Genomic DNA, 13051 nt, shown 5'->3' with positions numbered 1-13051 from the left:
GTCTTGATCTCAGGGTCATGAGTTCTAGCCCCACATTGGGCTCCATGCTGGGTGTGGAGCCTACTTATAAATAAAATAAATAAATAAATAAATACATACATACATACATACATAAATGAGTTAATGAATTGAAGTAAATACATTTGTTCACTAAATAGGAAAAATTATAACCTGGGGAAATTGTTTTGTCTTAAATGAAGAGAATAACTGGAAACCGAAGTTCCGGAAACCAAAGCTCATGAGTTGATGATTCGCATCTGACTCACTTTCCAGGTTTGCATGGAAATCCAGGAGAAAGACTTATAATTAGCCAGGTGAGGTGTTAAGCTGCTGTTTTTCTTATTATTGTCTTGTACATGCTCAAGTGGCATCAAGAAATAGAATCAAGGGGCGCCTGGGTAGCTTGGTGGGTCAAGTGTCTGACTTTGCCTCAGGTCACGATCTCTGGGGTCCTGGGATCGAGTCCCACATAGGACCCCTCACTCAGTTCACAGTCTGCTTGTCCTTCTCCCTCTGCCCATCCCCCCACTCATGCTCTCGCTCTCCCTCTCTCTCAAATAAATAAATAAAATCTTTTTAAAAAATAAAATCGAGAGTACGTGAAAAGTGGAATTAACCTCCTGGTCAGTGTCTCGCTTCAAGTACAGAGGTGGAAACCAACCGTTCCAGTGGCTGCTTTAATGCAGGGAAGGAGTAGTATTTGGGCATTAAAGATTTACCAAATTATATCTTTGCAGTTCTATTTTGGGGCTCTGCTGATCAAAAACCCTGCACCTTATGAACCTGGACTCTGAACATCCTCTCTCTAGTTTACTATAAAAAGAAGATTGTTTAATAAAAAATAGAGCTCAGATGGGAGTTTACAAGGTTCTTCAGTTCTTAGTTTCCTTTGCAGGTCCTGTATTTCCTGCTGAACAAGCAGAACCCGGTGGGTGGTGGGAAGGAAACAAAAGTGAAATACTGCCTTTATTTGAGGTCCTTACTCAGAATGAAGAGTGAAAGAAATGATCAAAACAGGGGTTCCCAACTTAAGGGGACAGTGCTTCCTCGGGAGAAAAAAAAAAGACTTGGCAGGAAGTGAGATGAGAAGTACGTTATCAGGAAACTAGTGGGGTGCTGGAAGATTCTCAAACACAGGTCACAAACTGGCAGATTTTGAGCCAGATGTGGACCTCAGGAATGCTTTGGCTTCCATGGGGTGTTTTAAACTACAAATTAGTTGACAACTTTTAAAAGTCAGATTTCCTTCTCAAAATTGGGATTTGCAAAATTGGGATTCTCTTCAAAAGTGAGAACCATCTGCAGTGGAGCTGCTCCTGGCTTGGCACAGCGGGTAGCACAAGCCCCTGTGGGTAGGCCAGGCCCTCTCTGGTTCACCCAGGCTCCTCCATTCCCTAATGCCTCCCCCTGGGTCTGTCTCACTCATTTGAATCTCTTGCCTTGCCCTCATGCATTTGGGTTTCGAGCATGTGCATGGGACAAGTCCTTTATCCATTCCAATCTCCATTTTATTTACATTCAGAATGAAAAAAAATAATAAAGTTGAAAAAGTAAAGTTTTTAAGGGACACCTGGGTGGCTCAGTCAGTTAAGTATTCGACTCTTGATGTTGGTTCAGGTCATGATCTCGGGGTCCTGAGATCGAACCCTGCTTCGTCCTATGTGCTCAGCAGGAAGTCTGCTAGAGATACTCTCTCTCTCTCTCTCCCTCCCTCCCTCCCTCTCTGTCCTCCTCACATTCTTGCTTTCTAAAAATAAATAAATAAATCTTAAAAAAAAAAAAAGGTAACGCTTTTAGTTCTTTAGTTCTGTTCAGCTGTAAAATTCTGTAAGAGAAGTACTTCCCTATACTCATGAAAAATCTCACTGAGGATGATAGGAAGACAGACTCAACATTATTTTCCGGGTGATTCCTGGCTTTAGGAATTTCTCTAGAGAGCTCTGATTCACACGTCTGATTTTTCTTTCTTCTCCTATTTCATCCTCCTTTATTTTTTCACCTAAAAAACATCAGTCTGTTCTCCGGATCCTGCTTGATCCCTCACACAGCTTGGCCTTCTCTTCCTACTGACATCTTCAGGTTCCCAGCCCGGCAGTTTCAGCAATGATGTCAGACTAACTTACTGAAAACTCCTTTCTTGGCCTACATGAACTATGTCCCCAAAGGAATCTTTAACATCATCCCTAAAAGCACAGAGATTCTTGTACACACGCTACCAGGGCACCTACCAGCCAGGCAGATGCTGACTGGACATTAACTTTCCATTTAAAGCTGATTATAGGGGCCCCAGGGTGGCTCGGTCGGTTAAGCATCTGCCTTGGGCTCAGGTCATGATCCCGGGGTCTTGGGATCAAGTCCCACATCGGGCTCCCTGCATGGAGCCTGCTTCTCCCTCTCCCTGTGTCTCTGCCTCTCTCTGTGTGTCTCTCATGAATACATAAAATCTTTTTTAAAAATCATAAAATAAAATAAAGCTGATCATAAACTAGTCATACACACGCACACATGTGTACGCATGCACGTGTGCACATAGGGCCATGCCCAGCTTTGTAGATGTGTTTCACTTATTCCATTTTGTGTTTTAAAACAATGTACTCTATTGCTAACAAAAGAGACGTTTCACATAAAATCCAGATATCTGGCCACTGTTTAAACAGAAGGTACATCGAATGTGTGGGCCTATGCCCCCAAATGCCAAGAATGGGCCAGGCTGCCTAGCAGCTGCCCCCAAAAACAAGTCTGCACTCTCCAAGCTGCCAGAGGCCCATTCGAGCACTTTTGCCCACTTACCCACTTTTCCAGTTCCAGAAAGCAATGGAATCTGATCTACAAGCTCCTGTCTGGATCTCTATTGTACTCTAAGGATAAGATGCAAGCATCACTTTGGAGGCTCCCTGGCCTCTGCCTTTTAGATGCTCGAAGCCTCTCCTCACATCCCCAGCTGTGACAAACCAAAGTGTCTGCAGACATTGGCACCTGTCTCCTGGAGGGGATCCACTCGTCTAACACGTTTCATGTCCTTAAATAATTAGCCTCAGTCATCAACATTCCAGCATCTTCTTGTCCTTCCCTTACCAGGAGTGCAAAGAGAAAAACGACTCCCCTCATTAGATTGTGGTTCACTTTCCCACCTGTTAGCAGGCAGTGTTCTCACTGATGGAGGTTGTGATCGAGCTCCCCTCTCTTGTGTTATTTCCCATTATTAAAAAGCAGTTATTCATTAAGTTCTCACCTCATGAATACAAAAGGGTCAGGTTTTGTGTTTCCCCCCTGAGAAGCCCCCTGGCATCGCCACTGTCCGAGCACAGTGACAGAACTTGAGAGGGACTGAGAGGTCAGCCAGCTGCCCCAACACAGAGAGACCTCCTTGTCTTTCATGCCTTTCAAATGTGTCCTAGGAATAACACCTGAATCCACACCAGGCGGATACACAAACCGCTGGTTCATCATACCCTGGGGGAGGGAAACAATGGTCCCACGGGGCACGGGCTGCTGATTCACTTGCTCTTCCAGGTACATTCTCTTTTTTAAAGATTTTTTATTTATTTATTCATAAGAGACACACATACACACACACACACACAGAGACAGGCAGAGGGAGAAGTAGGCTCCATGCAGGGAGCCCGACGTGGGACTCGATCCCGGGACTCCAGGATCAGGCCCTGGGCTGAAGGCGGCGCTAAACCGTTGAGCCACCCAGGGATCCCCTCCAGATACATTCTTAAAAAGATAACTAGCGGCGGTACAGTAGAGCCGTGAGGGGCTCAGCTCCCCAGTGGGAAAGATGAACAAACGGGCAGACAGCCTTGAACCCTGGTCTCAACCTCCTAATGGCTTCTCAAATGGGAACAGTCCTAAGAGCTTAAAACAACCAGGCACGCAATGCACTTATCTCAGACCTTTGAACATGGCTAATCACCATGATAAGGTAGCAATAATAACAACCAGTATTCACTGAGCGCCTACTATGTGCTAGGCTGCTGATTGCTTTCCATCCATGATGACATTCAGCCCGCACAAACAGTTCAATGCAGCGGGTACTGTTGTTCCCAGGCGTGGCCTAAGAGATCCAGAAACAGATCCAGAGACGCTAGGTGATTTTTCCCAAGGTCACACAGTAAGTAAGTGTTGGTTTCCACAAGCTGAATCTAATGTTTGCCATTCTAATCACGCCACTGTTTATTCATTTAATGTTCATGAAAACTTCACCAAGTGGATGCTATTAATAGTCCCATTTTACAGATGAGGAAGCTAAGGCACAGGAAAGTTCATTAACTTGGTCACCTAAGTCAGACATTCCCTTATTTGCTGCCCTGGGTGTCAGGCACCGCGGAGAGTCCTCGGTATATAGGCCCACTTGACCTTTGCAAACACTAGAAGAAAGGGATGATTGCCCCACCCTATAAAACAGCATACTGAGCCTGCAAGGCACACTGTAAATTCTGTAAATTGCTTTTGGCTACACAGCAATTATACAGGGTCATTGAGATCCAAATCTGGTTCCGGCTGACCACAGAGCTTGAGCCCTTGTCACAAAACCCAGTGGCCTCTCCTCCCTGTCCCAATGGCCTAGATCTCATAGGGACACTTCTTTTCCTCTCCTATGTCTCTTTCCCCATAAATCCCTCCCCCCCAAAATTAGGATCCTCTAGATGTGGCCTGAAACGGGAACTGAACTTTAATCTCAGGAACTCAACTTAAAAGTCACAGCTCCCAAACAGAGAAGCCAGGGGCCTGCCAATGATTGCCAGCTGAACTTGATCACCTCCACGACTCACCGCGGAGTCATTCCGTTCACGTATTGCAAAACTGATTCAGAGACACATTCTTCCGTTCCTCTCAGACAAACAACTAAAAACAACTCTGACCAAGTATCTACACACCCCACGAAGAACCATGTTGATCCATTTGAAAGCTCTTTTTGTGTATTTGAATAAGCATTGTTAGTTGCAGAGGAAATGAGATTGATCAATTATATTCATAAACTTATCTTAAATAATTATAATAACTTATCTTAACTAATAATTTTTCTCTAAAACTCATTAAAGGTCAAGAAGCTTCAAGATTGATAAATATTCAAAATCAGCCTGTATCCTTTAGGGGAGGTTTGTTCAGGGGAGCATAGCCATGATGGGGGGGTACAGAAAAGGGATTTGTTATGGGATTAGGCCTCATGCAATTGTGGGAGCTGAGAAATGAGTCTCAAATGCCCTGGTTCTGGTGCTAGACCTGAAGTCAGCAGGATTGGTGGCTGGGAAGATGGACAGGAAGTAGGGGAGCCCAAAGACCATCTGAGATCTCCAAGATACACCCGAACTTTGTCTTTTCCCCTTTGCCTCTGATCTCCATGATGTGGGTGGCTTGCAGGAGCAGTTGACCCTTCTCACGAGGGAGTTACACACCTGCCTGGGGGGCTGCTGGAGACACCACCCCACACGGACAGGTTGAGCCCATAGATCAGCAACAGCTTGACAGCGCTGCAGGAGTGTCTGCTATCCTAACCTTCAGAGCCCTTAAGGAAATGGCTGCTCCTTCATTTCCCCCTTCTGAACCAGGGGCAAATATTTCTTGCAGCCAACCCCCTTCTGGAAATCTACATGAAAGCCAATTTTAGGGGAATGTCGCTAAACCGACCTAGCGCAAATCTGCCATCCATCTGATGAGCTGCTAATGCTTGAAAATTAATAATCATAGAAACAAATGTATTGTTTCATTCACTCAGCCGGCCAGCCAGCAAGCATTGAGCATCCCTTGTTAGGTACGGGGACACTCAGGCGAACAAAAGGAGCTCACAGTCCTAGAGACTACTCCTTTCATCTGGATACTAGTGTCCCCGTGTCCTTGGGCACAGCCTCGCCCACAACCCCACACTGGGCTCTCTACAAAATCGCCCAAGTGACACTTTTATTTTTTTTAAGATTATATTTATTTATTCATGATAGACGTAGAGAGAGAGAGAGAGAGAGAGAGAGGCAGAGACACAGGCAGAGGGAGAAGCAGGCTCCATGCCAGGAGCCTGATGTGGGACTCGATCCCGGGACTCCAGAATCATGCCCTGGGCCAAAGGCAGGTGCTAAACCTCTGAGCCACCCAGGGATCCCCCCAAGTCACACTTTTAAAACATGGATCACGTCGCTCCTTGCTCTTAGCCTACCAATGGCTTCTCATTGCAAGAAAGATAAAACTTGAATCCTCGCCATGGCCTAGTCTCCACCTAGCCACCCCTGGATTGCCGTGTCCCGGGCTGCTCTGTGCACCGCACCTGCACCCCACCTGTTGAGGCCTCCTGCTCTCCCTACACCTCACCAAGCGGGGCCCCATATACGGGTCTGCGCACGCACCGTGCCCTCGGCCTGAACCCCACCCCCAGGGCCTCCTGGCACTGGCCTCATCTCCTTTCAGTCTCCATCAGATGTCCGCTCTGCAGCAATGTCCACAATAGCCAAACTGTGGAAGGAGCCTCGGTGTCCATCGAAAGATGAATGGATAAAGAAGATGTGGTTTATGTATCCAATGGAATATTCCTCAGCCATTAGAAACGACAAATACCCACCATTTGCTTCAACGTGGATGGAACTGGAGGGTATTATGCTGAGTGAAGTAAGTCAATCGGAGAAGGACAAACATTATATGGTCTCATTCATTTGGGGAATATAAATAATAGTGAAAGGGAATAGAAGGGAAGGGAGAAGAAATGGGTAGGAAATATCAGAAAGGGAGACAGAACATGAAGACTCCTAACTCTGGGAAACGAACTAGGGGTGATGGAAGGGGAGGTGGGCAGGGGGTGGGGGTGACTGGGTGACAGGTACTGCGGGGGGCACTTGACGGGATGAGCACTGGGTGTTATTCTATATGTTGGCAAATTGAACACCAATAAAAAATAAATTTATATATAAAAAAAAAAGATGCCCACTCTGCTCCCAGTATAGACCAGACCGCTCCCGGATGCCCTCCACTTACCCGCCTTGTATCTCCCCATGACTCACTATGAGCTGGTTCAGTTGCTTATCCCTGGGCTTCCCCACTGCCAGGGAAGGGAAGGCCCGGACTCTTATCTGGAGTGACTTTGTCCCTGCCTTCCTCTCTGTCCCATTGCCCGGTTTTATTTCCTCCACAACACTTATCACAACTTCAACTGACTCATTATTCACAGCACTTGCTTGCTGCCTGGCCCTCCCCCAGCAGAAGGTAGCTCTGGAGGCAGAGGCTGGCGGACACTCAGCTCTCTTCGGTAGGGCCCTCCTGAAAACAGACATCCTCTACGGCAACTTTGATGCTCAAGCGACCAATCATGGCAATAAACTTTCCAGTGAATTACATCTGAAAAAATGCTAAAGGCCCCACCTCACCAACACCATCAAAATTCACATCGCGGGCCAAGGGACAAACCGATGGCATGTGCTTTCTGGTCCAAGGCCCTGACACACCCACAACACTCCTCATGGAGGCTTCCGTTGAGTGCTTTAAATAGCACTCGGGGGTGGGGCACAATTGAGAGATTTGAATGTGGACCATACTGATACTAGCTTTGTATCAACATTCAGTTTTTGGAATTTGGTAATTGCATGGACCCATAGACAGAATGCCCTTGCTCTTATGTGAGACTCACCAAGGTTTTTAGGAACAAAAGGAGGTGATTGATGTCTGCAATTTGCTCTCAAATGACTTAGCAGAAAAAAAATTCATATATATATTATATTATATACTGTAGCTGTTACATGATACATAGTGCATATACTAAAGAGAGGGAGAAAGCAAATATGGCAAAATGCTAATAATTTGAAGAATCCGGATGAAAGGTTTAAAAAAATGCATTTTATGGTGCTATTCTTCCAATGTTTCTGTTGCTTGAGATTTTCAAAGTAGAAAATTGAAACATTTTTGACAAAATGGACAAATGGATAAAGAACATGTGGTCTATACATAAGAGGGCACACAACATTGGGCTTATCGATAACAATCTTGCATAACGCACTTAAAATATCTGCTAAGGGGGTAGATCTCATTTCTCAGTGTTCTTACCTCCATAAAAAAATTTTTTCCCCTTAATCCAGCCTACCACAAGCCACCCCACAGAGAATTCTTTTGTGTTTCCACCTGGCTTCCTTGGAGTATAAGCTCTTGAAGGGATACAAAAGCCCTCCTGTCTCTGATGAGTCGTTACGGTGTTTGTCAGTTCATGGTTAGACATTTTACATATCACAGTGGGCTGAGTTGGGAATTTATAAGCTATTATATACCAAGTTTTTTACATTAGATTTAATGCATTTATTTTAATGCACCGCTTCACTTATTCACACACACACACACACACACACACACACACAGAGTCACCCGGTTGGATCTGTCCTCATTGACACTGATCTCATCCATGAACTCAATGCCTCACTTGACCTGATTGTCCTCTTCACCTTCCATGGGCAAAGTCACACTTTGACCAGAAAGTCAGATCTCCTTGGCCTCTCTGAACCCTCCCTCAGTAGGTCAGTAACAACTCCACAAACACCTGACTCCCTCAGTAGGTCTCATCTGCGTTGTTGTCCGGTTGAGGCAAGCAGCAGAGACGCTGACAGGTGACCAGGAGGGATGCTATGAAGCCGGCCTTTTGTTCTCCCCTCTGCAACCACGGTGGGTGGAGGCGGCTGTCAGAACAGCTCCCCGAGCTCCCACACGCCAAGCGGGAACCGTGCTAAATAATTAACTCAACCCCGACCCCACTTGCACTTACCACTTCTCATCAGAACACAGCAGAAAACAAGCCCTAACACTTGGCACTGAAATCTAGAAGCCCAGAGCCTTTTTACAAAAGGTTCGTAGCAAGAAGAAAACGCTGTTCCCAAAACATGCACGTTAAAGCATAAGGTTGCTAAAGCCACTGAAACCCTAAGACAGACAAAGAGGAAAAAAATCCAGCTGAATTGCTTGGATTTCTTTTCGGCAAATCTAGCCTTATCTCTTCTTTCCCAGAAATTATTGCTACCCCGAATTCCTGAATTTGGCGGTCACGGTGTCCGAGCATGTTTCACACGATTGCCATATAGGAACATACTCATGATACATAAAGGGCATTGTTTGCAAGTTCCATGAGGCACATATCTTTCTGCAAGTTGCTTTTTATCTTTGAGATCTTACCTTGCTGATACTCAGGGTTCCAATTCATTGGTTTTAACTTCAATATAATATTCCCCAGAAGGGCTTTATCCCAATTTATCTACCCGCCACCTTGTTGCTGGACCTTCTGGGTGTCTCCATGTTCTATTATTTCACATCTCCGCACGGTCACCATTCCCATCTGTCTCTTTGTGCACATTGAGGGGGGCTCCTCCGGGGTAGGGTGGGATCTCTGGGTCACAGGGGTGCACATCCTCATCTCTATTAGCCCTTGCCACAGTACTTTCTAAAGTGGTTGCTGCACATTGTGGCCCCCACCAGTAATCTCTGAGAGTTCCCACAGCTGTACATTTCAATATGATTTCTGTTCCAAGTGTTTAGAGCACATAAAACTGTTCGGGAACACTTTTAATACACTGGGGGGGAAAGTATATAAACTTATGACCTAAAGGAGCATAACTTTTATCCCTCATCCCATGTACACCGAATTATATTTGCATTTTATATGGAAAGCACTTACCTGAGATAGAATAACAGCCTTGTTAATATAGTAATAATAATGATGATTTAATAATACTGACATATATTGAGTACTGACCATGTGTCAGGGACTTTCTGCAATCACCCTGATATTTAGATACTATTATGATTCCAATGTTGCAAAGGAGCTAACAGAGCTTCAAGCAAATAGACAACATCCCCAGGGCCACATGGCTAGGAAGTGGTGAGCTCAGGTTTTGGACCGTCCTCCTAATATTGGAAAATTGACTCAGTTACTCTGTCTCCATTTCCTCACCTGCAAAAGGGCGGAAAGTAATAGGACCTGTCTGGTAAGGACAGAACCGTGGCTGGGTTGCAAGTAGACAAAATAGTACCGAGCACACAGTAGGCACTTAGTAATTAGTAGCCATCGTGATTTTTCTGCTTAGCAGTTCAGTGATTTAAGAATATTATAAATAAGACAATATTAAAAGGAAAAGCTAAAGTGAGAGATGTTTGTTGTCACAGCTGTCCTGTTCTGACTCAAATAATTCTGACCACTCGACGTCTCAATATGTCTTAATCTGCGTGACAGGGCCCATGTTGGGGCTGGCTTGTCATCATCTTCACGGTTACTCAGAACACCAGGAACCACTTTCCCCTGGACGCTAATGTAGAGTTCAATCCTTTATCATCTACAGGAGCACGTGATACAATTACAGCGTCTATCCAGGTTAATGGGGGGCGGGGGCGGATAACTAAATAATCGCATCTGCCTTCAGAGATAAAAGAGAAAGAGGTCTTGCCTTATCAACAACCTTGAGTCATAACCAGAAACATTTTGTCGCTGTCCTCTAAAAAGAACCAGCCATTCGGGGCACCTGGGTGGCTCAGTCGGTTGGGTATCTGACTCCTGATTTCAGCTCAGGTCATGGTCTCGGAGTTGTGAGATTGAGCCCTGCATCAGGCACTGCGCTGAGTGTGGAGCGCTTGAGATCCTCTCTCTCCCTCTCACTCTGCCCCTGCCCATTAACATGCTCTCTCTCTCTCAACAAACAAAAACAAACAAACAAAATCCCAGCCATTCTACATGGCCCAAATATTAAAATCACAGAATTTCAGGTCCAGGAGGGCTTCACGGATGATAGAATAAAATGATTCCAAAGTGTCTTTCAAACAAGTGTGGGAAATACTGTCCACCACATGCCGTCTTGGTGCCATATACATGGGTGCATTAAAGGCTCTGAGAAGTCCCATAATCATAATTTAAAGTCTATTTAATCTGCTTAGCACATAATTTCCCTAAATAATTGGATCACAGCATGCTGTAATTATTAAGACCTCTGTGCCCATCCCTGGAAACCAATACCCCACAGACCTCATTCTCCTTGGAGGTCATCCATCTAAAGAAACCTATTTTATGCCATGAGGACAGCGTGGCCCAGAGGCAAGGGGGCAGATGGCAGACGGGGTTCTAGACACGGAGTTTAGTGCCTTCTTCATCATCCCACACGTCCCCCTTTCCATAAATTAAGAATCACCTGCCTAACCCTCCCTCATCCACTGCTCAGAGAAAACAAGTCCCCTTTTCTTACAGAATTCAGCATCCCTGGTTGGAGACAATTGCTTTCCTGTCTCCTCTTCTGCACGAATGGTGGTCATAGAGTCACCATCTATTGAGTTTCTACTAAGGACTGAACTAAATGACTTAAATCATTTAATTCTCTCAACCTAGACATTATTGACACCATGTTCCAGATGCGCTAATCGAGGTTTCATGAGAACACTAGCAGAGCTGGCCTCTGCCTCTTTGAAAGCCCCGCTCCTTCTATGTCTGGTGGAAACCTGACTTGGCCTGTTCGTTAGTGATGGACGGGAAGGCTTACGATGTACTCTCGAAAAGACAGAGAACTTTACAATTGTTCGTTAGTTATGCTGCCAAGCAAAGAGTACATCACCACTTATACGTGAGCTAAGGGTTCAGAGAGATTAAGTCAGTTTCGTGGTTTCAGAAAAGGTAAAGGCATGGCCCACTTCTGGCTCAAAAGTTCTACTTTTCCAGTATGATGGGGACATCTAAGCTATATTATTGTCATCCTCTTGGCCAGGCCTTAACCTCACCCAATGGGAGCAACTGGAGTTTGGTGTTAGGTCGAGACCTGTATCCTGGTGCCACCGTGTCCTAGTGGTGTGCCCTTGAGTGAGTTCTGGCACTACTTTGAGACTACTTTTCACATTTCTAAGAGGAGCACCTAGCACAACACTTGGTACACAACTGGCCTCCAATAAATGGTAGTTATTTCTTTTCTTACATACCTGGTGGTTTCTTGCCTCATTGTATCATCTGCACGTCATTGCTTGCCATGTCCCCATACGCGCCACTGTCACCCTTGCGTGTGAGCGCCGACAATGGGGATGTTTTCCCATCACTGTCACTAGGGACCAGCTCCAGGCTGGGGCATCCCACCACCTGTGCCTTCAGTGACCTGAAAGCAATTATTGCTCAGAAACTCCCAGTGACCCTGCCCGGAGATTTGCCTCGCTCCAGCTGGAGGACATCCATTCTCAGGAAGTCCTAGCTAGACTTGCAGCTCGGCGCCCTGCAGAAGGAACACAACCTGTCAACTACCATCCAAAGGTCGAAGGAAAGCTCAGCGGTTGTCAAGTGCTGATCCTGTTGCTTTGCTAGTCGCCTGCCCAGAATTTCCAAAAAAAAAAAAAAATCTGCTCACTCTCATCTTTTAAGTTTATCCAAGTGATTAATGCCACAATGTATGACTAGTCACATTTGCTCTCATTCACTCAGCTTGAAGCTTGGGACAAATCCAACTGCATGTGGCACTTCTGCATCCTTGGATGAGGCTTCCCTCAACAATGGGTCTTTTCATTTTGTTAGTTGTGCGATCCCCAACAAAGCCCCGGGGCTTTGTTGCATCTTTCATGAAAAGGGAAATGGCAGAGAGGAAAAGGAAATATTTATTGGGGGACATCCCTGGGTTTGGGGGCTAGGCTGTATTACAGTTCATTGGGGTGGGTATTAGTGTCCTCATTTTGCTCAGAAGAGTCAAGTAAGGTACCCAAGCACACAGCTAGTAAGCAAGGATTTGACCCAGGCCCATGTGACACAAAGCACAAGCTCTTTTCACCACGTGGCACAGTCAATATCAGAGAAAGTCAATTATGATGGAGTTCCTACAACCTATAATGATGGTGATGAGGAGGAGGAGGAGAGGGAAGGAGGGTTGAAAGAGTACAACCCCATTAAATCGTGACCCATGTGGCTCAGTCCCAGAAAGGAGTTCACCATAATAGAAACACAAACTGCCATCAAAAAATAATTCTATCTTAAGTCAAGGTTTTTAATGTAGATTTCTCCACAACAGTGAGGGAATTCACAAGCAAGAGAAGACAGGGCAGCCCGGGTGGCTCAGCAGTTTAGCACCCCCTTCAGCCCAGG

The 13051-nt window shown here is 45.6% G+C and overlaps 1 long non-coding RNA gene across 2 annotated transcripts in view; it reads right to left on the bottom strand.

Moving 5' to 3' along the window:
- The window catches only part of LOC111092236, a 32412-nt gene extending 20231 nt beyond the window's left edge, over positions 1-12181 (bottom strand). Inside the window, exon 1 of one of the 2 annotated variants that reach the window (XR_005378001.1) lies at positions 11911-12181. This is a non-coding gene — a long non-coding RNA (uncharacterized LOC111092236). Of the gene's footprint in view, positions 1-6963; positions 7214-11910 lie in introns of those variants that run through there. The other variant, XR_005378000.1, reaches the window with a different exon arrangement.
- Positions 12182-13051: the final 870 nt, after the last annotated feature.

Source organism: Canis lupus, chromosome 24, assembly GCF_011100685.1.
Source record: "Canis lupus familiaris isolate Mischka breed German Shepherd chromosome 24, alternate assembly UU_Cfam_GSD_1.0, whole genome shotgun sequence".
NCBI lineage: Eukaryota > Metazoa > Chordata > Mammalia > Carnivora > Canidae > Canis > Canis lupus.
The sequence above is the reverse complement of the archived record's forward strand: the minus strand, read 5'-3'. Positions and strand labels throughout refer to the sequence as shown.